Raw genomic sequence first — 23,521 nt, 5'->3', positions numbered from 1 at the left:
GCCAGCGCTCCCGGAGCTCGTTTCGGCGGTGACATGGGCACAGAGGGTACACTGCCAGGTAAGGGTGCTGTATGCCAAGTAAGAAGGGTGATATTGTCCCAAAGGATCGGTATTTAGGATGTGGTTAAGCCAGAGCTCTTAGCCTGCAATCCCTATTCCATGCAGCTTCAGGCTGTATATATATATAGTACATAACTTTACCTACTGGATTGTACTCCATAGTATCACATTTACTATTTATACACTTTTCCACAGTTCAATCTCATTGTTAACTATTTGCACCATAATAAATAAGGAGGGAAAATGAACACTGAATTATGACAGACTCTAGCTAAGGGGAAAATAATACTGAGAGTATGCTGTAGGCCCCCTAACCTGAAGGAGGAAGGGGAGACAGATCTCCTATCACAATTTGGATTAGCAACAAGGATGGGAAATGTTATCATAATGGGGGAATTTAACTATCCAGACATAGACTGGGCGGAGGGAACCCCGCATTCATCTAAGGCTCGCCAGTTCCTAAATGTCTTGCAGGACAATTTTATGGGTCAGATGTTAAACGCACCAACTAGAAATAAAGCGTAATAATGGTAAAAGTATGTGGCGCTAATCTAAGTGTACCACTCACAACGATGGACAAAAATTCAACGTGGCAAAAAGATCAATACTACCTTAATATAAAATACACGTGTTGCCTATAAACGATAAACACTTGCAAAGGGTAAATATGAACCAGTGTGCATGTTATGTTCACATGAACACTGTACTGCAGTAAACACTCCTATCTTCTCTCGTGGAGGAGCAGCAAAACTATATTAGAGTGTTGAATGCTAGTGGTCATTCCTGATAAAATTATGAATAAATAAACCAATGTGCATAATGTTCCTAAAACACACTATGTGAAAATGTGATCACAAATTTAAAATGGGTATTGATGGTGAAAAAAATATTACATTAAATAAATAGCAATTCATATAATAAATTATACAGTGTGCATAATAATTCACAACAATAAGTAATCAAGTGCAAAGCAAGGTGACAATCGTGAAAATACATGCATATAGGAATGCGATTCTGAAAAAATGGTTCCAAAATTCAACACCCCTCCCACCTCAAAAATTAAATTATTATGAAATTGAAAAATTGTAAAAAATATATATAAGTTAAAAAAATTTAAAAATTAAAAACCTGTGACATATATTGTGTTCAAGTCCAAATAAATGTTGCTTCATGCAGTGCGACTCTTGATATCCATACAAATAGTCAATGGTAACGTGCCAGTAGGGTGACTTTGTGCTGAATTTATTCACTTCAAAACTGGTGCGACACACAAGTGTTTCCCCCAGCCTCTCACCTCAATTGGCGGCCCCCAATGGGCCAAGTCAGGCAGATGAACACAATATATGTCACAGTTTTTTAATTTTTAAATTTTTTTAACTTATATATATTTTTTACAATTTTTCAATTTCATAATAATTTAATTTTTGAGGTGGGAGGGGTGTTGAATTTTGGAACCATTTTTTCAGAATCGCATTCCTATATGCATGTATTTTCACGATTGTCACCTTGCTTTGCACTTGATTACTTATTGTTGTGAATTATTATGCACACTGTATAATTTATTATATGAATTGCTATTTATTTAATGTAATATTTTTTTCACCATCAATACCCATTTTAAATTTGTGATCACATTTTCACATAGTGTGTTTTAGGAACATTATGCACATTGGTTTATTTATTCATAATTTTATCAGGAATGACCACTAGCATTCAACACTCTAGTATAGTTTTGCTGCTCCTCCACGAGAGAAGATAGGAGTGTTTACTGCAGTACAATGTTCATGTGAACATAACATGCACACTGGTTCATATTTACCCTTTGCAAGTGTTTATAGTTTATAGGCAACACGTGTATTTTATATTAAGGTAGTATTGATCTTTTTGCCACGTTGAATTTTTGTCCATCGTTGTGAGTGGTACACTTAGATTAGCGCCACATACTTTTACCATTATTACGCTGTTCATCAGGGTGGGTGAGGACACCTCTTATGTTGGCAGCTGCTCTAATTTTGGTACCATTGTCCATGGTCTCTGTGAGTGTGGTTTTGCGCACTAGTTCTTTGCTATTTAACTAGAAATAAAGCGTTACTGGATCTACTGATTACCAACAATATAGACCTGATCACGGAGGTGGAAATACGGGGCAATTTAGGTAACAGCGATCACAGGTCAATTGGCTTCAGTATAAATCACACAAATAGGAAACATAAGGGGAATACAAAGACACTGAATTTCAAAAGAGCCAACTTCCCTAAACTGCGAGCCTTGCTAGAAGGCATAAATTGGGATAAAATCTTAGGAACAAAGAACACAGAGAAGTGATGGGTTTTCTTTAAGAGCATATTAAATGCATATAAAATGCATATTAAATGCATCAAATTTAAAAGAGCGAACAAAAGTCCTGGATGGCTTAACTCCAATGTAAAAATGCATATAAAAGCAAAGGATAAGGCCTTCAAAAAATACAAGGTTGAGGGATCATCATCAGCATTCAGAGTTTATAAAGAATGCAACAAGAAATGTAAGGGTGCAATAAGGACAGCTAAGATAGAACATGAAAGACACATAGCAGAGGAGAGCAAAAAAATCCCAAGAAATTCTTTAAGTATGTAAACAGTAAAAAAGGAGGACAGACCATATTGTCCATATAAAGAATGAGGAAGGACATCTGGTTACAAAGGATGGGGAGATGGCGAAGGTATTGAATTTATTCTTCTCCTCAGTATTCACAAGGGAATCAGGGGGCTTCAGTACCCTAAACTGCAGCGTTTATCCTCTTGACACATCACAGGAAGCACCTCCAGGGGACAGAATTAAAATTAGACTTGGGAAACTTAACATTAATAAATCACCGAGACCAGATGGCTTGCACCCCAGAGGAATTAGGGAACTCAGTCAAGTAATTGTCAGACCATTGTTCCTAATTTTTACTGACAGTCTACTGACTGGAATGGTACCAGCTGGTGGGGAAAAGCCAATGTAGCACCAATATTTAAAAAGGGCCCAAAATACATCCCTGGGAATTACAGACCAGTTAGCCTAACATCAATAGTATGTAAACTCTTGGAGGGGATGATAAGGGACTATATACAAGATTTTAGTAATGAGAACCATATCATTAGCAGTAATCAGCATTGATTCATGAAGAATCATTCTTGCCAAACCAATCTATTAACCTTCTATGAGGAGGTGAATTGCCATCTAGATAAGGGAGGGCCCGTAGATGTGGTGTATCTGGATTTTGCAAAAGCATTTGACACAGTTCCCCATAAATGTTTACTGTACAAAATAAGGTCCGTTGGCATGGACCATAGGGTGAGTACATGGATTAAAAACTTGCTACAAGGGCGAGTTCAGAGGGTGGTGATAAATGGGGAGTACTTGGAATGGTCAGGGGTGGGTAGTGGGGTCCCCCAGGGTTCTGTGCTGGTACCAATCCTATCTAATTTGTTAATAAACGACCTGGAGGATGGAGTAAACAGTTCAATCCCTGTATTTGTGGACGAGACTAAGCTAAGCAGGGCAATAACTTCTCCACAGGATGTGGAAACCTTGCAAAAAGATCTGAACAAATTAATGGGGTGGGAAACTACATGGCAAATGAGGTTTAATGTAGAAAAATGTAAAATAATGCATTTGGGTGGCAAAAATATGAATGCAATCTATACACTGGGGGGAGAACCTCTGGGGGAATCTAGGATGGAAAAGGACCTAAGGGGTCCTAGTAGATGATAGGCTCAGCAAAGGCATGCAATGCCAAGCTGCTGCTAACAAAGCAAACAGAGTATTGGCATGCATTAAAAAGGGATCAGCTCCAAAGATAAAAGGATAATAAGGATAAAAGGAGATAAAAGGATAATTCTCCCGCTCTACAAGACTCTGGTCCGGCCGCACCTAGAGTATGCTGTCCAGTTCTGAGCACCAGTCCTCAGGAAGGATGTACTGGAAATGGAGCGAGTACAAAGAAGGGCAACAAAGCTAATGAAGGGTCTGGAGGATATTAGTTATGAGGAAAGGTTGTGAGCACTGAACTTATTCTCTCTAGAGAAGAGACGCTTGAGAGGGAATATGATTTCAATATACAAATACCATACTGGTGACCCCACAATAGGGATAAAACTTTTTCGCAGATGGGAGTTTAACAAGACTATGCTTGCCAGAAAGCTTAACCAGTCTCTTCGTCCACCTCATGTCTACAAGTTACTGTATATAACGCAGGAGGTTCTTAACATTTTGGAAGATTTTTACTCATCCCTTTTAGCTCCCCACCACGCCGAACCCTCTGCAGATATATATATTCTTGCTTTGACTCAGTCCCGATCCCTACCCTTACCCCTTTGCAACTGGAGACTTTAAACTCCCCTGTTACTTTGCTCGAGGTCTCTAAGGTTATTTGGATCCTTGAAAGGGGGCTCTGCTCCAGGTCCAGATGGATTTACCTCTTTGTATTACAAAAAAATGTCTTCCCTTCTGTCCCCGAGACTTGTTCAGCTTTTTAATTAAATTCTTCAAGGTAATACGTTTCTGGAGGAGATGCTCTTAGCTAACATGTCTTTCATCACGAAACCCAATAAAGATCACTCCTTGCCTCAAAACTACAGACCTATCTCAGTGAACAACAATGACCTTAAAATATTTAGCAGAATCCTCGCTGATCGCCTAGTGGCTATTATCCCTTTCTTGATCTCGCCATATCAGTCGGGTTTTATTTCCAACCACCTTATCACTGACAACATTTGCCTGGCCACCAACATTATCCAAGATGCTAATTTATTCCCCAAAAAATTGTTGCTTCACAGCCTTGACATTCACAAGGCCTTTGATAGTGTTTCATGGCAATACATGTCTCTCCTGCTACAGCGCTATGGCTTTCAGGGTGAATTTTTATGAGCTTTCCAGTCCCTTTATCATAACCCTAGAACTTGCATTAGAATTCCAGGTTGCAGCTCTGTATTTTTCCAGCTCGGTAGGGCACCAGGCAGGGCTGTCCCTTGTCACCTTTGATTTTTGCATTGACAGCTGAGCCTCTTGCTACGGCCATCCTACGACACCCAGATATCACACGATATGTTAAGGAACCTTTGAGCTTTAAACTTTGTATGTACTGTGTTGCTATTTCTATCAAACCCTACAGCCACATTACCAAACCTGCTCAAGGTCTTGACAAAATTTGCCAAAGTATCAGGTATCTCGGTCAATGTGGCTAAATCGGTGGCCCTGCCTATCAACTTTGACCCTTCTGACCTGGAAGCGATTGAAGCATCTTTCCCTTTCATTTGGTCAACCTCCTCCCTTTCATATTTAGGGATCACACTCCCTGGAAATTATAAATCGGTATTTAACAGTATTGGCCAAAATTAAATATTTACTTAAACGCTGGTTTGCCTATCACATTTCCTTTTTGGGAAGAACGACAGCGGTAAAAATGTCTATTCTCCCCAAACTCCTATACTTATTTTGATCTTTACCTCTTTTTATTTCTAAGGCCTATCTCCTTAAAGTGGAGTTCCACCCACTTTTACAACTCTTCAGCATCCCTCACTAAACTGTGCACTGTAAACGAATTGGATATTTTTTAAAAAAATTTCTCAGCACTTACTGAATATCTGCTGTATTCATTTTTCACTTCCTCCTCCCTGGCCGTGGCCCATCACATCATTTCCTGTTTGCAATGCCTTCTGGGAAGGGGCGGCAGCGTCCTCTGACACTGCAGTTGCTATGGAAACCTGACCTGAAACCTATTACACTGCTTGTGCGAGATCTACAAGGATGAGATCCAGGAAGAAATACAGTCTGGCTTCAGATGGTCACAGCCTGCAGTAAGTTTATAAAATAACAAACTACTGCTATAAACTAACAAAACAGACCTTAGTTTACAGACTAACTTTACTAGAATACATTAAGCTTGTGTATTATAGGGGTATTTTTATTTAAAAAGTATAATTTCGGCCGGAACACCACTTTAAAATCCAAACTGCCTTGAACAACTTTATCTGGCAAGGTAAATCTCCCAGGTTTGCCAGGACAGTTCTATACCATTCCCATAGAACAGGAGGTTTGGGGGTTCCCCAAATATGGTTTTATTACATTGCAAGTAGACTTATAGGGATAGGGATAAAACTTATTCGCAGAAGGGAGTTTAACAAGACACATGGCCGCTCATTAAAACTAGAAGAAAAGAGGTTTAACCTTAAACTACTTAGAGGGTTCTTTACTGTAAGAGCGGCAAGGATGTGGAATTCCCTTCCACAGGCGGTGGTTTCAGTGGGGGGGGGGGGGGCGCATCGATAGTTTCAAGAAACTATTAGATAAGCACCTGAAGGTAATACTGACATATAATCACACACATAGGTTGGACTTGATGGACTTGTGTCCTTTTTCAACCTCACCTACTATGTAACTATGTAACTTTCACAATTATCCCAGTGGAATATATTAGACCCTCACGTCCCCTGGCTTGGGTTTGAACAGGTCTCTCTCTCTCTATACTACCCTGTTTCCCCGAAAATAAGACCTAGCGTGACTGTCGGTGATGGCTGCAATATAAGCCCTACCCCCCAAATAAGCCCTACCCTGTTTCCTCGAAAATAAGCCCTACCCTGAAAATAAGACCTACAAGGACTTTAACTTGGGCTTATTTGGGGGGTAGGGCTTATATTGTAGCCATCACTGACAATCACGCTAGGTCTTATTTTCGGGGAAACAGGGTATCTTCCAGGCTTATTATGGTCCTCTAAATTTACAACATTCAGCATTTTAAGTCGCAATCAGGTAGTTGCCCAATCACTGAAATTATGTGACATAAGCTTTCACTTATCTCTAAAGATCCCACCGGACTTGTTTTTAGGAGATCCCAGGCTCTCCGCAGCCTTTCAAGATCCAAGGGCATTTCAATGGTGGATAGACCAAGTCCTGAGAACTTAATGGATCTTCAGTATGAGTCAGAGTTTTTGTCCTTTTCCCAGTTACAGACCCAAAACAATATCCCTCCTTGGGAATTATACCATTACTTAGAAATAAGATTTTTTTTTCTAACCCATTACTCTTTAGTCACGGCTGATATCCATACCTCCTTTGAATTCATATGTAGGAATGCTTGCTCTTAGACAAAAAGGCTTAATTTCTGGTATTTATAAATCCATGACCACTATGGTTAGCAACTCCAAATTACTATATATGTCTAACTGGGAACGGGAGCTGGGTACAGAGTATGATATACAGGAGTGGGAGATTAAAGCCTTGTAAAAACGGTACGATTGTTGGCAGGTGATTGTCTGTTGACAGACTGTTGTCCTAAAATCTTACCGTTAGTACGCTCCTTTTAACAATTGTTGTCCAACTTTTGCCCAACAAATGTTGGATGGCATGCTAGTAAATTTTCGGCAAACAGTTTGACGTCAGATTTTCGTATGGTCAGTACACAAATCCGTCACACAATTTGAAAGTACAAACACGCATGCCCAGAATCAATGCTCACCAAACGCAAAATTAGCAGAAGGGGCCCAAAGGGTGAGAGCTGAAATTCCTCGTAGTACGTCACTACATTCGTGTTTGTTGCACGATTATTGTGTACCATTAGTATGCAAGACAAGATCCTGGTACACGCCCTTTTGACAAAAATCAGATGCTCGGTTGGCCAATCATGTAGTGCAAGGGCCTGATTGCATACAAATTGAAGCTCTTAAAGTTTGACCTCATATTATATGGTTTTGGTAAATCTGAAGACAAAAATTTGCAGAAAATCTTATAGTGTGTATGGGGCCAGGAAACAGCTTCAAAACTGTTTACATGTTAGTATTGTACGCCTTTGCGCCTGCATGCCATCCTTTTTTCGTGGCTATGCACTCCCTGGTACCTTTTTGCACATATTTTGGGAGTGTGACAAATTACAACCTACCTGGAGGGAACTCTTCACCCTGTTAGACTTGTTGGCTGGCAGACATCATCCAATGGCAAATGAACATTGCCTTCTATTTGAGAAAATCCCAGATGTCCCCAAACATTTATTGAGACTCATGCCGCGTACACACGACCGGACTTTACGGCATACTTGGTCCTGCAGACCGGAGTCCGTCTGACAATTCGATCGTGTGTGGGCTCCAGCGGACTTTTTTTCCCCAAAAGTTCAACGGACCTAGAAATGAAACATGTTTCAAATCTTTTCAACGGACTCGAGTCCGGTCGAAAAGTCTGCTCATCTGTATGCTAGTCCGACGGACAAAAACCGACGCTAGGGCAGCTATTGGCTACTGGCTATGGACTTCCTTGTTTTAGTCCGGTCGTACGTCATCACGTACGAATCCGTCGGACTTTGGTTGATCGTGTGTAGGCAAGTCCGTACATTCGGAAAGTCCGTCAAAAAGTCCGCAGGACAAAGTCTGCCGTAAAGTCCCCTCGTGTGTACGTGGCATCATACACACTACATGTGTAGCTATGCAATGGGTAACTGCCCTAAACTGGAAATCAAATGTGGTACCTTTCTCCCAAGTAATCACACGTATTGACCAAATTATGTTAATGGAGAATTTTTTCCATTCATTTAAATGTTTCTAAATCATCATCTGATACAAAATGAGACCCATGGTTCATTTACCACCATTCAGGTTGAGCTAATCATAACTACTATGGGCTAAATGACAGTTGGTTTTCATATAAGGGATTTTTGCTTTGACCTATTCCTTTTCATTTCATTCTTTTGTAGACGTGATTTTTCTTTTTTGTTTTTAATGTTGTTTTCTTCTAAGATGTCATACAGTTCTTATACGATGCATATTCTTTGTCAAAATTCATGGATTGGGGTATGCCCCTTAGATGTCTTTGGATTTGATGGTCATTGGACAACCTTTACTTGGCGATCCAGTTTTTGTGATAGGAATATGGAGCATCTAGTGCAGGGATATGCAATTAGCGGGACATTGTAGTTTTGCAACAGCTGAAGGTCTGCTAATTGCATATCCCTGATCTAGTGTAATTACATCACCTTATTACAATTCCACTGTACTGAGTTATAGCTCTGTCAATTTTTGACATTTGTCTGTTGTCATATACTGATTTTTTTACTGTTTTCAATAAAGTTTGTAAACAAACCAAAAAAAAAAAAAACAGTCCAGCAAATTTAACCCTTTATTCACTGGGAAGGCAAATCTAAAACCCACTGGATTTGCAGCCAACCCACCATGTAGCGAATTCTAACCTCATCCCTAGTAGTGTCACTAGCAGGAGGAACCACACACGGTATCCAAATTACCTGCAAGTTTTAAAATCAGTGGTATCCAGCCCTGCACAACAGTAAAGATTTAACTCCCTATCAAATGAACAAGTAAGTATTCAACTTCTCCTTTTACATAGTTGCCAACATTGCAAAAAAAAAAAATGTGGGACACTTTTTTGGCTGTAGGCGGAGCCGTACAATAATTAGGGGGCGGGGCATTTGTTTTTAGGTGTGGTCTAGCAAAAAAAATAAAAGTGCGGCGCGCTACGCGCGCCGCAGTGAAAAATGGGCGTGGTTTACGTGAAATAGTGGGCGTGGCTTAAATGGGCATGGCTCAAGAGGGTGTGGTTAGAGTCTGAGATGAACGAGGGATGGAGGGGAAAAGGGGAAGAGGGAAAGGGGGAGAGGGGAATGACGGGACAGCAGCCCCAGATCCTACACAATAAAAATATGTGTATTCTAGAAAGTTTAACAATCAGCAGATAAAGATACTCCAAACACCTGGTGTTAGCACTTCAATCATCCCGGAACCATGGTTGTTATGGTGTCAGGATGATTGAATCACATTATTTCTATTATTACATTGTAATATACAATGAAATCATTCAACTCACCATAATGCAGAATCAGTGGGACCACTGAGTGTGTCACCTGCTACGTCGCCTGCCACCAGATGCCATCAGGTTCCCCCAGCAGAGTCTGTCCTTACATCAGGTGCCCCCAGCAGAGTCTGTCCTTACATCAGGTGACTCCAGCACAGTCTGTCCTTACATCAGGTGCCCCCAGCAGAGTCTGTCCTTACATCAGGTGCCCCCAGCAGAGTCTGTCCTTACATCAGGTGCCCCCAGCAGTGTCCGTCCTTACATCAGGTGCCCCAGCAGAGTGCCTCCTTCCATCAGGCATTCCCAGTACAGTACTTCTTACATCAGGTGTCCCCAGCGGAGTGTTGGCTGCAGATGGAGTGTTAGCTGCAGTCTAGCTACATCTCCTCAAGATTGGTGACAAGGGGAGAGAGGTGTGTGGGTGGAGGCATGGTGACTTGGGGTGTTACAGGCTGACTTGGGGAAGGGTGGAGACAGGGTGGTGATTTGGGGGTGCAGGCATGATGGTGACCTGGGGGGTGCAGGCATGGTGGTGACTAGGCCGGAGGGGGTGCAGGCATGGTGGTGACTAGGCCGGAGGGGGTGCAGGCATGGTGGTGACTAGGCAGGAGGGGGTGCAGGCATGGTGGTGACTAGGCCGGAGGGGGTGCAGGCATGGTGGTGACTAGGCTGGGGGGGGGCAGGCATGGTGGTGACTAGGCCGGAGGGGGTGCAGGCATGGGGGGAGGGGGATGCAGACATGGTGTTGTCATGGGGGAGGTGGGTGCAGGTATAGTGATATGGGGGGGGGGCAGGTATGGTGGTGATATGGGGGAGGGGGCCAGGGCTGGACTGGGACAAAAATGTGGCCCTGGACTTCATCCAGACCGGCCCAGGGCAACACACATCAGGGTACGGTACATCAGGATACAAGGCACATCAGTGCACAGCATATCAGGGTACAGCACACCAGGCCACATCAGGGTACAGGGCACAGCACATCAGGGTACAGAGCCCAGCACATCAGCGTATAGGGCACATCATGGCACAACACATCAGGGTACAGAGCCCAGCACATCAGCGTATAGGGCACAGCACATCAGGGCACACGACATTGAGGCACAGGACATCTGGGCACATCAGGGCATGGGGCACCGGGCCACAAGGCACATCACGTCACGGGGCACATCAGAGCATAGGATATCGGGGCACAGCACATCAGGGCACGGAGCACATAGCACATCAGGGCACATCAGGGCATATAGCACATCAGGGCACATCAGGGCACATAGCACATCAGGGCATATAGCACATCAGGGCACATCAGGGCACATAGCACATCAGGGCATATAGCACATCAGGGCACGAGGCACATCAGGGCACATTATGGCACATCAGGGCACATGGCACATTATGGGGCACATCAGGGCACATGGCACATTATGGGGCACATCAGGGCACATGGCACATTATGGGGCACATCAGGGCACATAGCACATCAGGGCACATAGCACGTCAGGGCACAGGGCACGTCACGGGCACATAGAATGTCAGGGCATGGGGCACGTCAGGGCACATAGCACGTCAGGGCACATAGCACGTCAGGGCACGGAGCACAACAGAGCACATAGCACATCAGGGCACATAGCACATCAGGGCATATAGCACATCAGGGCACGGGGGGCACATCAGGGCACGGGGCACATCAGGGCACATGGCACGTCAGGGCACATGGCACGTCAGGGCACATGGCACGTCAGGGCACAGGGCACGTCACGGGCACATAGAATGTCAGGGCATGGGGCACGTCAGGGCACATAGCACGTCAGGGCACATAGCAGTCAGGGCACGGAGCACAACAGAGCACATAGCACATCAGGGCACGGGGCACATCAGGGCACGGGGCACATCAGGGCATGGGGCACATCAGGGCACGGGGCACGTCAGGGCACATGGCACGTCAGGGCACATGGCACGTCAGGGCACATGGCACATCAGGGCACATAGCACATCAGGGCACATAGCATGTCGGGGCACGTCAGGGCACATAGCACGTCAGGGCACATGGCACATCAGGGCACGGGGCACGTCAGGGCACATAGCACATCAGGGCACATAGCATGTCGGGGCACGTCAGGGCACATAGCACGTCAGGGCACATAGCACGTCAGGGCACATAGCACGTCAGGGCACATAGCACGTCAGGGCACGGGGCACGTCAGGGCACATAGCACATCAGGGCACATAGCACGTCAGGGCACGGAGCACATCAGGGCACATAGCACGCCAGGGCACGGGGCACGTCAGGGCACATAGCACGCCAGGGCACGGGACACGTCAGGGCACATGGCACATTATGGGGCACATCAGGGCACATAGCACATCAGGGCACGGGGCACGTCAGGGCACATAGCACATCAGGGCACATTAAGGCACATGGCACATTATGGGGCTCATCGGGGCACAAGGCACATTAGGGCATGGGGCACCTCAGGGGGCACATTACCAACTAGCCAGTATGCAGAATAGCGCAGGAAGCGTGTCTGTAGTAAGTTCTCTCTCTCATGTGTCACACTCACGAGCGGCTGCTCCCCGGCGGCCCCCCTCTCTTCTCGTCAAAGACGAGCCACTGACACACACGGGGCAGAGCGGAGGGAGGATTTCCTTGTGTTCAGTGGAGAGGGGGGAGGGGTCGCCAATCCCTGTAGCCAATAGGCTTCAGTGTACAATAGAATTTTCTATTTGTACACTGAAGAGAGAAGCCAATTGGCTGCCCCTCTCCCCTGCACTGAACACAAGGGGAAACAACTAATTGACTCACTCGTGGGGCGACGGCAGCCATTATGTGGAGCCGTTGCTGTTTTTTTTACAAAAACACTCACGATTTTCTCGGGACAATCCCAAAAATTCTGGAAAACACCCGGGACAAGATTAAATCAGGACGAGGGTCCCAAAATCAGGATTGTCCCGGGAAAATCGGGGCTGTTGGCAACTATGCTTTTACAGGGTGTCTATTATTATTATTATTTTTTTTTTTACTTGGAGACAGGGTTGCTTTAATGATATTTAAGTCTGAAGAGAATGCTATTTTTTTTTTTTGTATTTTTCTGTTAGTGTGAGCCAATTTATGATGACCTCATGTTCTGACTACAGTAATACAAATTTACAAGATTTAAACAGCCTACCTGTTCTAATATACTGCATTTGGTAGCATCCCTGGATGATGGAGTGCAAAGTCAATTTAACATGCACAAACAATCACCAGTACAGATCAACATTTCACATCCATTCCCATAAAAAAACATTCATGCAAAGACACTAAAAACACTACTACAGCTGATGTGTTTTAAATCTATAGGGTCTCAAAAAAAAACCAACCTGTGGGTTTAAATTGCATCAGTACTAAGGATTTGTAACACATCTGCATAAATAACATTGGCTTTTTATGGGACTGAGCCAAATTTGACCTAATGGCACTCACTCACACTTTTCCAAGTCTGCTTGCCATTCCAGTCTTGTAACACCAATATAAACTGATGTACTACACAAGTGCCTAGATTTGAATTATCCACTTCAGCTTCAGAAGATTTACCCCTCTTCATGACCAGGCCATTTTTTGTGATACAGCATTGCGTTTACCTGACAATTGTACAGTCATGCAACATTGTAACCCAAATAAAACATATGAACTTTTATTCCCACAAATAGAGCTTTCTTTTGCTGGTATTTGATCACCATTTGCATTTTTTATTTTTTGTGCTATAAACAAAAAAAAATGACAATTTTGAAAAATAAACAATATTTTTTACTTTCTGCTATAAAACATATCAATGAAAAAACATTTAGAAAATCAAATTTCTTCATCAATATGTATTCTGCTACATATTTTTGGTAAAAAAAATTACCAATAAGCATTTATTGATTGGTTTGTGCAAAAGTTACTATGGGATATATTTATGAAATTTGTATTTATTTATTTTTTACTATTAGTGGCAGCAATAAGCGACTTAAAGCGGAACTGCGATATTGTAGCAGACAGTCGTACACTAACTGACACGTTTGACACTTTTTTGGGGACCAATGACATTAATATAGTGATCAGTGCTGAAATATGCAATCATTTTTTTTTTCCATTGGTTGAACTAGATGGACTTGTGTCTTTTTTCAACCTAACTATGTAATGACACTGGCTCGGAAGGGGCTATTGACAGAACGGCGATCTGTCTTATTTACATAGGCAGACTGCCATTCTGCCTGTGTAACGAATGATTGCCGGGTGACGGTGGACGTCGAGTCTGCGGAACCCACTGATCGGCTCCAGCTGTGCATAATCACAGTGGGAGTAAGCTGCCGGTCGCACGCATTGTGCCCACGACCCGGAAGTGTGGGATAAACATGTGATTTTGTGCACAGCAGCCCCCCTGTAGCAGTAAAGCAACAAAAAGTGGTTATAAAGCAAAAACATTTATTTTTAAATAGTTATTTTTTATTTTATCTATCCAGCGCCTTTTTCAACCTGAATCCGGAAAGAAGTCCAGATAAAAATATGTTAGGCAAATGGCACATACACATTAAAGGGACAGGCTCATTACACACTAACTCACCTTTCAAATGTATACTGTATATTTATATAGTAAATGCTGTACATATGTACATAGTTAAAATATTGATGGTACCTTGGATAATTTTAGTCCTTGCTTGGCAAATACAGTATAGCAAATGTAACCTTTGTCTGGTAAGAATTTTGGACCCTCATTTCTTCAAAAATGAGAAGGGGGGACTCAGAGTAACCCTCACACATGAACAAATTAACTTTATATTGATTTTTGCCAACAAATCCTCTATCATAAATCCATCTATCACATTTCCTTCTGCTTCCCTCATATGTTGGGGGTGCAACCAGAAGAAGGGAACATTACATTGTGTCTTTTGGGGATGCCCACTGATAAGGCCCTACTGAAAAGATATCAAAAGATTCACTACCAAACTCACAAAGGACAATCCCACAGCCTGTCTCAAACATCTCCTTCCACTCACCAAGAAGCAATACAATAATTCTTTACTCCTTCATTTTTGAATGCTTTTAACAACTACATACCCTGAATTAAAGAAAAAGCATTGACCCTCCCACTACAGATCTACAAATCCAAACTCACAAAACCACGAAGACACAAATGGCAGAATTACTTTGATTGCGTTTGAACTAATTACAGGATATGACTTGTTGATTGAGATCCAAAACTCATCCAGACTCTTTTTGGGAAATGTTGACTGAAAAATATATAAAGAGCGATTAAGTTCTCCCAAGATCTCACACAGGTCTCGGGTTAAGAATTGAACCAATGAATGACAGACTGACAGAGATTACGTTTTTTATATATGTTACTTTTTTTTTCTATATGTTCAAGGTTTCAAAACGCTAGCAATTTTAAATATTTTTCAAAACTCCCACGGCACACCGATTGAGAATCACTGGTATAGAGTGACCAAAAAATAAATAAATCAGCATTAAAGCAGATGTATCCATTTTTATTCATCAAAATATTTCAGTGCAGATCTTTCTACTATATGGAGGATCATACAATTTAAAAATTTTAGGCAGTCTCAATTTAGTTCTCTGTAAACCTGTAAATCTCATTGGGGCAGGGAGGGGCTTTTTCTTGACCGGATGCGGGAGTGAGAGGGTGTGAGAGATCTCCCCTCCCTCCGCTCTGACCAGCTAAGCTGCAAGCCGAGAAGACTGCCGATCAGCCGGCGTTAGGAGCAAGCAGCGGTATCCGGCCAAACCGCTGAGCCACGGAGCATACCTGATCCCGGTGCAGGCTTGGAGGACGGGGCAGAAGGGGGGTGTGAGAGACCCTGCCAACTGGCCAGCGGCCAAACGAGGAGATCGGCTTCAATAACAGCTGAAGCAGCAGCGGTGTCAGCGCATGCGGCGGAGAGAAAGCCTGGAGGTAGGAGCTACAGGGGTGGCGTGAGAGGTCCCCCTTGACTATCAGTAGCCAACGAACAGGCTGAACTCAGCAGCAGCAGAAGCAGGGTTTGAAATAATCCGTGGCTAACAAAAATAGCAAGGTAACGCCGTGAAACCGGAGAGCATTAAGAAGACGCCAGACATAGGTGAAAACTTTCCTTTTTTATTTCCCTCACATACCAGATTTGTTATAAATGACTTCTGTTCCTGGTTCTTGATTGAAGAAACTAAACCAAACTGAGCTTGCAATGTGAAATTCTGGTTAAATAGAACTTATGCCTTAATATCTATTGGTGTTAAAGTGACAGTACCTGAAACAAAGAAAATAGCAGCCCCAGCCCGAGGTGGGAGACGGACAGGGAGCTGATGTGCGAGGCTTCTTTTTTTTTACAACATAAATAGAACCAGTGAAAAGACAATTGCAAGTCGTTCACTATACCATCAACTGTAAATGGAACTTTATTGCTTATAGGTCTACTTATCGCCCTATATATTATTAAGCTGATGTTGTGATATCAGAGGTGTGTAGAGGGTAATTTCTTTTGCTACTTCTCTCAGGCAAAACCAGCAGATTGGGATAGCATCTATTATATCCTAAATCCATAAGAGAAAAGCTGAAAGAGAGGTTTTTTTCTTTTTTTTTTTTTTTTTCCCCACTTCCTTCCCCTCCCATTTTTTTTTTGTCCCCATGATATAACAGTATGGCTGGGAAGCGGGCTACTGAAGATAAATCAAATCTACACCAACTACAAACTCAGCCACAGCAAGTAGGAGGTCAGGTTACATGCTCTGCAAAAAATCAAACAAATCAAGCGAAAGCCGCAGCAGCAGTTGCAGCAACAAAGTTAGAGCATTTTGCTAGGACCTCCCTTTCACCAATAAAATCCCAACAATCAACTCAAACAGGTACCTCGGCGGCTAAGAAAAACCAAAGTAGCGGGCTAATATCAGCTGTAACAAGCCCAATCGCAGTGCCACCTACAAAAGGTCAAGGGGCAGGAAAAGTCGCTAGTATAAGTGGTGACATCGAAATTAAAAAGCTACCTAATATAACTGAAGTAGACATGGAGGGAGTCCAAAGTGGAGGAGCGGAAGAACCTACAATGAGGGACATCCTGTATGCGATAACTGCATGCAAGGAATCAATCTCTGGTATGGATATTCAGCTGAAAAGCATAAAAGAGGAACTTGCAGTGTTGGGAGGCAGATTAAAAGAAACGGAGGGAAGAACAACAGCTCTAGAGGATAGATTAAGCGCTGTGGAAGATGTGCTACTCCCGCTCAGACAAGATATAACCCATATGAAGAAATACATAAAAAATCAGTCAGCTAAAATAGATGAACTAGAAAATAGAAATCGGAGAAACAATATAAGAGTAATAGGTATGCCCGAACGGAGTGAGGGATCTGACCCTATAGAATTTCTGGAGGGATGGATCAAGGAGACATTTGGGTCTACATCCTTTTCTCCCTTCTTTGGCATTGAGCGGGCCCATCAAGTCCCCTTTAAACCACGTCAGGGTAAGGAGTATCCAAGACCCATAATCATGAAAATGTTTAACTTCAGAGATAAAGTATCCTTGCTTCGGAAGGCGAGAGAAATGGGAGAGATCCTCTATAAGGGAGTAAGAATTTCATTATATCAGGACTTTTCTCCGGATTTGCAGAAACTTAGAGCGGCATATATGCCGATTAAACGTACGTTATAGCAAAAAAAGATGGACTATGCATTATTGTATCCTGCCCATATGAGAATAACTACAAGGAATGGGACACTTTTTTTTGATTCCCCTCGAAGCGTGGAAGAATGGTTGGAGAGCAATCAGAACACAGCACGGAATATAGGAGAAAAGAGATTAAAGACTAATTAGATTTTGGTTTTTTTCCCCTTTTTTTTTTTCTTTGGTATCTGGGAGGAAGGAAGGGAGAGGGAAAATAAGTAAAGTAAATAATAAATTACAATAAGTAAAACACGAATTAGGGAGTGAAGCGGGAATAGAATATAAGTTAGTAAAGGTTAGATATACACCTATCAGAATATATCGAGCCGACACAACAAAGTACTTAGTTTATGAGCACAAAAATTAAAACACATGAATAAGCACTAAAAAGGTCAGAGAGGGGGGAGAGGGGGAGATAGGGATTTCTGGAGAAATGGGATATAGAAAGGGACGGCACGGGCAAGGTATGTCGGTGCAGTATGGGGAGTGAATGTAAGTGGGAGGTCAGGAACAAAGCCCCTAGGGTAGGCCCAGATGGGCAGGGAGGGAGGGTATGGGGAGGGAGGGAATGGGGGGGTGAGGCAGGGGGGTAGGGGGTGGGAGAGAGGGAGGAGAGGGGAGGGAGGAAAGGTAGGGGCGGGTGGTAGAGGTATAACACAAGCAAACAGTGGAAAATATAAATATAAATTTAGTCACAAATGTTTTCTATGCTTCACCATCGAAGGTGGGGGGATTAAGAGGAAGATATGTAGTTATGTATTGTACACGAAGGGGGCTCAGGGGGTAGGTAAAACCCAGAAGGATAATTGTATCTTGATTTTTTGTCTATGTTGCTGTTTTTGGTTTTATAATCATTTGAATTGGTATTATTTCATATATGAGCAAGGAGAAGGGGAAAAAAAAAGGTTTACTCCTAATGACATGGAATGTAAGAGGGCTGAGGGACAGAGATAAGAGAAGTGCAATGTTCAGATACTTTGATAAAATAAAAACCTCAGATAATTTGCTTACAAGAGACGCATCTGTGTCCAGACTCTGTTCATTTATTGCGCTCAAGGAGATACCCGACGCAGTTCCATTCTGTGCACACCTCATATTCAAGAGGTGTTAGTATAGTGATCTCCTCGGATGTCTCCTTTGAGTGCATGGAACAGAGGGTGGATAAGGAGGGAAAATTTGTTTTTTTGTTATGTAAAATTAATGGACTAATATGCATAATTGCATCTATATACATACCCCCACCATTTTCATCAGTTCCGCTTGGGTGTCTATCACAATTTATGGCCCTACACCCGGATGTCCCGGTACTAGCATTGGGAGATTATAATAATATCTTAGACCACTTCCAAGATAGAATGTCCTGACTTCTAGAAGTGGGAGACAGACAACTGTCAGGACGGCTTTCGCTGCCCTGCTTACGGAAATAGGACTACGGGACATATGGAGAGAGAGACATGAAAAGGACAGATGCTACTCATGCTACTCTGCAACACATGATGGCTTCTCCCGTATTGACCTGGGTTTGGGGAATGAGGCACTTTTGCAGCGGGTAGAAGACTCAGCATATGAGCCACGCTTACTATCCGACCACTCTCTATTTTTGGTGCGGTTAGACACCACTGAAATGCTGGGACGCCCCCTATGAAGGGTGAACCCCTACTGGTTAACTTTGCTCCCGCAGGTAGACAGAACAAGAGAGGCATTACAGGAGTTCCTCCAATTCAACAGGGGGTCCGCTAATGCTGTAATAGTATGGGATACACTTAAGGCATTTTTAAGGGGTTGCCTCATTAAAGAAATCGCGGGAATTAAAACTCGATCTGGGGAATGGCAGAACAGGGTACGGGAAGAATTGAAAGAAAGGGAACAGGCTTTAATAAGAGATCCATCAAAATCCAATCAAGAGTCCTGGAAGGAGGCCCAAGTGGTATACAACTCGGTTTGGTTATCGGCAGCAGAGAAGAGAAGATACTTTCAGCAACAGAGTTATTTTGAAGAGGGGGAAAATACTGGCCGCCTTTTAGCCCTTATAGCTAGAGAGCAACGAGACTCTACCAATATTCAGGCCGTGAGGGCTCAATCCGGGGAGAGCCAGACCCTTAGCTTAGACATTTTAAACAGCTTCCAGCAGTTCTACAGAGATTTGTACTCTAGTAAAACTAGTTATACCCCATCTGATTTGGCACAGTTTTTACAAACCTGTCCGCTTCCGCGGCTGATGGAGGCAGACAGGGAAATGTTAAACCGTCCAATTACACTTGCTGAATTAACAGAAGCCCTGAAAGGGACAAAGCACCATAAATCACCAGGCCCAGATGGGATTCCGGCAGAGGTATACTCCCACTATAGGGAGGCCCTTTTACCCTCATTATTGCAGGCCATAACGGAAGCTGAAGAAGTGGGTCACTTACCAGATAGTATGCAGGAGGCAATAATTACAGTAATTTTAAAGCCCGGAAAAGACAAACTCTCATTGGATTCATATCGTCCAATTTCGCTATTAAATGCGGATGTCAAGCTGTTTGCCAGTGTTTTGGCTAAGAGGCTATCTCAAGTGATTGGCAGGTTGGTCCATTGTGATCAGTCTGGCTTTATACCTACCCGCTCTATGTCGGACAATATAAGGAGACTTTTTTTGAATCTACAGATGCCAGTGGATAATCCGGGGGGTAGGGCCATTCTGTCACTGGATGCCTCAAAGGCGTTTGATAGTGTGGAGTGGCCCTACCTCTTGGAAATACTGGAAAGATTCGGACTGGGAAGTAAATTTGTATCATGGGTAAGGATACTTTATTCCAAACCCAGAGCCAGGATACGCATTAATAATATCCTTTCGCCTCCATTTGAATTGTATAGAGGTACAAGACAAGGTTGCCCACTGTCTCCATTACTGTTTGCCTTGGCAATAGAGCCTTTAGCCATAAAGATCCGGAATTCAACTGAGGTGGTCGGATTCCGTAGGTGTCAGAGAGAAGAAAAAATATCTTTATATGCAGACGATGCACTCTTATATCTGGGTGATGCGACCTTGTCTCTGCGGGCAGTGATAGAGATAGTGGGAGAATATGGCAGCTTTTCAGGCTTTGCCATTAACTGGTCAAAATTAACCTTAATGCCTATAGACCAGTTAAGGGACCGGCTACCAGTGGGGGCGGAACAAATAGTAATTGCCAACAGCTTTAAGAATGAGAGTGATGGTGTCCCCGAATCCGGCCGAGTATCTTCGTTTGAACCTGGAGCCATTACTATCAAGGCAGAAAGAAAAATGCAATAGCTGGTGTAGGCTTCCCCTGTCAGTTATAGGACGAGCAAACTTAATAAAAATGGTGTGGGCACCACAACAACTGTACGTTTTCCACAACTCACCGATATGGATACCAAAAAAGTGGTTCAAGCGAGTTGATACATTAATGAGGGAACTGATATGGAAAAAAAAGGCACCCAGAATTAGTCTGGAAACATTGCAATATGAAAAGGATAGAGGAGGGCTGGCAATACCCCATTCTAAACTGTACTTTCTGGCATCACAGCTACAACAAATGGCAGGGTGGGGTCGGAAGGAAAGTGAGGACCCCACATATAAATTGGTGACCATATCGGAACCTACGCTAGAAGCGGCCTCGCATTTAGAAATGCACCTACCATGTATGAAGGGTTTAGAACCCATAAGCAGTCTACTTAAAAGGGTATGGGGGGAGGTTCGGAAAGCGCTAAAAATAACGGGCGTGCTCCCATTTACACCGATCTGGTATAATAGAAGATACCCAGAGATACAGGAACTACAAGGGTTTACGCACTGGAAAGAAAAGGGGATCCGGTTCTTCTCTCAACTATACGAGGGGGAGGTATTAAAGACATATGAACAACTATGTAGGGAATTTCACCTGAACCCGAGGGGCTTTTATCAATATCTCCAACTCCGCCATGCATTACAGGCACAACAAATAACACATTCTCTGACAGTACCACTCTTGAGTGAGGTTCTAACAGCAGACACGAGGAAAGGGTTAATATCAAAAATATATAGGGAGTTGCTGAGGTCGGTTCAGGATCATACCTTATTAAAGTGCCGAAATAAATGGGCGGAAGATGTAGGAGAAATAGAAGAACAACGGTGGGAAATGGCGCTTGAGGCTATTCCAGTGGTGTCGCTATCCGCAACCCAAAGGCTGGTGTCGCTATACGCAACCACAATTATTCATTTTCCATAGGGCCTATAGAACATCAGTACAGCTTTATAAATGGGGACGAGGGGACTCTCCAATGTGCCCTAAGTGTAGAGAGCACAAGGGGGACTTTATCCATCTAATTTGGAGGTGTCCAAAGCTGCATAGGTATTGGGATGGGGTCTCCCAGTATATCTCGAGGCTGGCGCAGGTCCCCATCCCCCTAAACCCGACTGTATACTTACTTGGAGCCATAAATGCAAAAATGTTCCCGGGAGGAAAGTATCTCATGTTAACTAGACTGATGTACCTGGCCAGAAAACTCATAGCAAGGCACTGGTTGGCCTCAACGGTGCCTACAGTAAAGCAATGGATTGCATATGTCAATTCGCTGCTCCCTAGAGAACGATTGGCTTATAGCCGCAGAGGTGACAGGGGTAAATTTGACAAGATCTGGCATCCATGGTTGGGGGATGTGGACCTGGCCCCGCACCAATTGATAGTGGAGAGGCTACAGATGTAGAGACAGAGGGGGAAGATCAGAGAGGAATGGGGAGATAGAAACAGCTGAGGACAAGGAAGAAAAGAGGGGAGTGAGAGGGGAAAGTGAGAAGGGAGAAAGGAACAGAAGTATGGCCCGTAAAAGTAGTGACAGTATAATTAGATAATCAAGAACATTGGATAAGAGGGAAGTTAGTAGCAAATGAGAGTGTGGTGAACAAAAAAAGAGGAAAAAGGAAAAAAAAAAAAAAAATACATTTTTATTATCAAAGGTTAAAGGAATGGTTTGCTGTGGTGGAGGGGGGGGGGAAGGGGGGAGGGGAGGGAAAGGGGAAAAAAAAGGAAAAGGGAGATATGAATTAGTAGTAGAATTATAACTCCGCACTGAAAGAGGGGAGGAATAAAAGAATGGGTTTATATAAACTACACATTTTATATGTTTTAGTATTATCAAATAATATGATTGATTGATGTGAATATTGTATGGAATTTTTTCATCAAATAAAATAAAGGTTTAAAAAAAACAAAAAAAACCTGTAAATCTGAAGGAAAACAAAAACATTGCAGATTTACCTGGTTTTCAAACTAGTTTTTTTACTGTTTATGAAGTCGTTTGCCATACATTCATAGCAAGTTCTAAAGTGACATTTTACCATTATATTTCCTTTGCTGGGAAAATTGACCTGCACCAGACAATGCAACATTCTCTGACATGTACTCATCAATTGGGAATTGTGCTTTCTGTACTATTTATCCTATTTATTTATATTGTCACATTTGATGAAAAACTTTACTTTGCAAATGTGTCAGTCTGAACTAGTCACTGTATTTTACAATCGCCAACAAAATTGCAATTTTTGGCAAAGTAGGAATCATTATGAAGAATATAATCCAGTGTTTGTCAAATTTGGGGGGGCGGGTCACCAGACACAAATGCATTGCAGTGTGGACTATATAATATACAGAGCACTGTACAGACCAGTGGTGGCTGGTGCTCAATATTTTGGAGGGGGAGCAGCAGACAAACCCCCCCACATCCCCGGATGGGTCAGACCGGAAGGCGGTGATCCATGGCCTTACCTTCCAATGATGAGGTGGTGCTGAATCCGGGGTAGGGCTCCTCGAATTTCTTTGTCTCCATGAACCATAGCCAGAATACGATCAGGAGAAATCACAGGAACCAGAACCGACTCCATCTTGGAAGTGGAGGAAAATTGTTGTGACAAGGCGTTAGCCCTTACATTCTTAGTACCAGGTAAGAAAGAGACAATGTAATTAAAACTCAACAAGAAAAGAGCCAATCG

Source organism: Aquarana catesbeiana, linkage group LG09, assembly GCF_042186555.1.
Source record: "Aquarana catesbeiana isolate 2022-GZ linkage group LG09, ASM4218655v1, whole genome shotgun sequence".
Classification (NCBI taxonomy): domain Eukaryota; kingdom Metazoa; phylum Chordata; class Amphibia; order Anura; family Ranidae; genus Aquarana; species Aquarana catesbeiana.
Note: the sequence above shows the minus strand (reverse complement) of the source record.